This window comes from Mesocricetus auratus, unplaced genomic scaffold (genome assembly GCF_017639785.1).
Source record: "Mesocricetus auratus isolate SY011 unplaced genomic scaffold, BCM_Maur_2.0 Super-Scaffold_100676, whole genome shotgun sequence".
Taxonomy (NCBI): Eukaryota; Metazoa; Chordata; class Mammalia; order Rodentia; family Cricetidae; genus Mesocricetus; species Mesocricetus auratus.
The window spans coordinates 58,864,984-58,869,502 of NW_024429266.1; the positions used below are offsets into that span (position 1 = coordinate 58,864,984).

General features: G+C 49.2%; 1 pseudogene; it reads left to right on the top strand.

The window, feature by feature from the left end:
• Window positions 1–1,380: 1,380 nt before the first annotated feature.
• LOC121137047 lies at window positions 1,381–2,614 on the top strand (annotated as a pseudogene).
• The last annotated feature ends 1,905 nt before the right edge of the window (window positions 2,615–4,519 follow it).

The window sequence follows — 4,519 nt, forward strand, 5'->3', positions numbered from 1 at the left end:
GGTAGGTTAAGGGCAATCAACACGGCAGACAAACAGGAAGCGATGAGAGCATCAGAGGGAAACAGCCCCTCAGCCCCTCCAGATGACTAGTACCCCCAGTATTGTAAGAGGAAATACAAGCACATTGTCTGGCAGAAAACTTTCTGATTGTAAAATCTCTGTGTATGAATTCAGAAAGTCAACAACACTCATTGAGCACTAACTACATATAAGACGATAATCTAGGAGGCTGGGAGTTTGCATGTAATGTGAGACAAAAAGTCTTTCTGTGGATGGAGCTCACACTCAACTGTAGGAAGACAGACAATGAACAGATGGGTAAAAGTTGTGTGTTGAGGCAAGCACTGAAGGACTATGAGGGAGCATTTGATCTATAACTTTTGGAGCATATTTCTGTATCAAACACAATGGCATACATGGGCCTTAGTGAAATATTTAAATAAGTGGCCTGGGGGGGGTGTAAAGAGAGCCACATCGGTATCTGTTTTCAGATTCAAATGAAGATGAAACAGCAGTCAGTCTCTGAGTGGGACTTTGTTCTGTGAGCTCAAAGACCAGGATAGGGAAAAGAGTTAATACTAGTGTTGGGGTACCCCGAATTGAGGAGGGGTCCCCAAGCTGGATTCATCACCCCAAGAATCAAGAGTCCACACGCCAATTGATGCAACATGCAAGAGGCTTTAATTAGGCATCTGCAGATGGGCCTCTCGGTCAGCTTTTAGACCGATTGGCCCCGAGGTTCAGTTACAATCAGCTTTTAAAGACAAAAACCACAAGCCTTTGGGAGGGGTCCCTATCTTGTGGGGGGGGTACGTGACTACTGACCAGGGGAAGTAGATGTCTTCCTGACCTACACGTTGTAAATTCCTCAAACCTTGGTATGAGTTAATCATCTCTCCCTAAGTAAATGGTGGTTCCCACAAATCTTGTTTGCCCATCTCTGACGCCCTGGTCAGTTCTTCACAGGTGGTCAGCAGCCCGGAATTGGCCTTTTGTGGGTTTAACAGCCCTTCTGCAATTAAGGTTGCTAAACCATACATTCCATTCTGTGGTTTGGCCAGTTCCTGGGATGGGGTGCCCTCCCTGTTTAAGCTTATATTTTATTTCTATAAATTCGGGGTCTTTCACTAGAGGGGGAGCCTTGGAGATGAAGGCAGAGGAAAGGGAGAATGGGACCGGAAGGATCTGGTCAGTGATTGTGTCTGAGTTTGTGTCCTGAGAAGCAAGGAAGTCAGGACACTTTAGGAGCCCCCTAGTAAGTGGAATTTTAGAGTAAGGGGAGGGGCAGGCACCTCCCAGAAACTCTCTGCAGTGTCCCAGGTAAAAAAGGAAGTCTACTTGCATACGACTACCATGTGTGAGGAGTCTGTACGAGCCCGGCCCAAGTAACGCTGCTGCCCAGGAGCCGCGTTGGAGGCCTCCCTCCCAGTTAAGTGCCTCTTTGCATAGCACCGGCCCCACCCCTACGCTCACTGGTACTGCTACCAAGCATCGGGCCATGGCAGGTCGGGGAGGTGCAGTGTGACCCAATGGACCAGCTGCTGGCAACAAGATCTGTCAGTTTAAGCAGGTCCTCTTGGGGGAGTCTGCAGTGGGCAAATCCAGCCTTGTCCTCCGCTTTGTCCAGGGACAATTCCACAAGTACCAGGAGAGCACAATTGGAGCGGTTTTCCTCACACAGACTGTCTGCTTAGACGATACCACGGTCAAGTTTGAGATCTGGGACACAGCTGGACAGGAGCGATATCCCAGCCTGGCCCCCATGTACTATGGGGGGGGGAGGGCCCAAGCAGCCATCGTGGTCTATGACATCACCAACACAGATACATTTGCACGGGCTAAGAATTGGGTGAAGGAGTTACGGAGGCAGGCCAGCCCCAACATTGTCATTGCACTCGCAGGTAATAAGGCAGACCTGGCCAGCAAGAGAGCCGTGGAGTTTCAGGAAGCACAAGCCTATGCAGATGACAACAGTTTGCTGTTCATGGAGACATCAGTGAAGACTGCAACGAACGTGAATGAAATTTTCATGGCAATAGCTAAGAAGCTTCCCAAGAACGAGCCCCAGAATGCGACTGGTGCTCCAGGCCGGAACAGAGGTGTGGATCTGCAGGAGAGCAGCCCAGCCAGCCGGAGCCAGTGCTGCAGCAACTGAGCCCCCTGCCTGCTACTGCCCCCCCACTCCTCCACCAGAATGACCCAACTGGAATCCACTCTAACCAATCGCACTTAACGACTCGGGCCACCACTGGGGGCAGGGGAGGGGTCCATCATGAATCTCCACATAACTTTGATCCTAGGCCAGAGGGAGTTATTCTACCAGCACCTTTCTGTACAAATACTAATTCGATTTTAAGTCTTAAGTCACCTTTTTAATATATATGATCTTCTGCTCTTCCCAGCCCCCTTTTGACTGCTCCCCCACTTGCCCTTTGCTGGTAGAAGCCACACTTCTGTGCCCCTGGTCTGTGGGGACAGGGTTGGAGCAGTTACCCTTTCTTTCCTTCTTGCTGGAGAGAACACCCACATCTTACCTTGCTGGGAGTGGTCTTGGTCCCGGGGTGGTGGGCAGGCTCTGGGCTGGGGAAGGGACAGGCAGCTCTTCCCTCATTTGGCTGTCCTCAGACTGCAGACCCTCCCCATCTGACTCCCAGCTAGGAGAGAGATCGCAGCATTACATAAGCATCATTTGTGACAGCCACACACACACCCATGGCCCAGGACCCCTCCACCCTCGGTCACCCTGACCTCTGGCTCTGAGCCCTGTTCTGACCAAATCACGATGATGAGTATTTGGGGATGGGTGGGTAAAGTCAGCCGATTGATCGACCTCAAAAAAAAAAAAAAAAAAAAAACCTACCATGTGTGAAAAGGGAAGCAAGTCCAATGTGAGCTGTAATTTGCAGGTAGGGAGGCTAGTGCTATGCTTGTTAGATTTCTAGGTGGAGTATGAGACAAAGTGAGCAAACCAGGTGACTCCTGGGAGCTTGACCCAAACTGAAAGGAGAATGGAATGCCATTCACTGAAGTGGGGAAACTGGCGTGGGAAAAAATAGGTGAATAACTGGGCTTTCTTTTCTTTCTTTCTCCTTCTAACTTTAAAACATCTCCAAGTAGACCTGTCATTTAAGCGACCATTCCTATGTGTTCACAAAGGTGACCCTGACTAAACATATGACTTGAAAACTCACAGCATTTGATGCCATAAGAATGGGTTAGACTGGAGATTTTGCAGGTGTCATTCTGCAGGACAATTCTCTTCATATGCTCCAGTAGGTCACGGATGCTAGGGTGGCCCAACCCAAGGCCCTGGATGTGGGCCTGGGTGGTAAATTGAGCTAATCAAACCTAGCAACTGGACCAGCCTGCTCTGGCGTGGGGCTGAGTCAGCTCTCTCACACTCCATGGTGAGGGTGCTGTTCTTTTGCTTAAATTAGAAAGGCGGGAGATGGAACACGAACCAAGAGAGATACATTAACCATAGAGTTTATTAAAGGGGAGAAGAAAGGAGGGAGGGAGAGAGAGAGAGAGCAAAGGGGCTACTACATGGGAAGTTTGCACATGTACCCCCAATTCCAGGCCACTGTGCATGCCTGGCCTGCCCATCAGGGGGCGGGGTCCGCATGGTGTTGAGTTCCAGCAGAGGGATGGGGCCATCTCTCCCGAGTGCAGGGGACCAGTTCTCAGAGAGGCTGCTGATATCTGAAAGGAATTTCAGTGAGGGTCCAGTGATGATGGTGGACCAGAAACCAGAGGCCTTGAACCAAGTAAGTGACTCATTGCAATGAACATTTGCCAGTAAAGCTGATAGAACAAAAGGATATGCCGTGTGACACATTGAGGCTCCCAATGCCACTAAATGAATGAAGAAGTGTTGGAGAGGCAGGAAAGACGGAGGAGCAAAGTTGTTTTTCGTTTGGTTGGTTTCTTTGGTTCTAATTTTTTAAAATTTTCTTTCAGGGGGGGGGTTACTGCAAGGGTGAAGGGTTGATGTGGAGGGACTGGGAAGTGAGTGGAATTGGGGTGCATGATGTAACATTGCCAAAAAATCAATAAAGAAATTATGTTTATTTTTTTAAAGGAGAGAGAATGGCTAAGACTGGACATCATCAGAGTAACCAGTGTTGGGATAAGGGGACAGATCAAAGGACAGAGGACTCATCCATTTCATTTGGAATGTGTAGAGGAGGCAATAAGGGCAAAGACAGGCAGTGAAAAGGCTGAGGAGGCACAGGCAGCGAACTAGGAAACTGAGTCAGGAAAACTTGGTGCTGAAGAGAAGGGAGTACATTAAGGAACTGATCAGCGGGTCCTGTCTGCTGCCAGACACGAGAAACGAGGCCACTAGTGATACAGCCATGGTGGATGATGCGACCTGGAGTAATGTCAAGATGCAGAGGAAAGTGGGTCATGGTGACACACACCTGCAACCTCAATACTGGAGAAGCTGAAGCAGGAAGGTTGTGAGTTCAAGGCCAGCCTAGCCTTCTTTGTGATACATAGTTTTATTTTTTTTCCT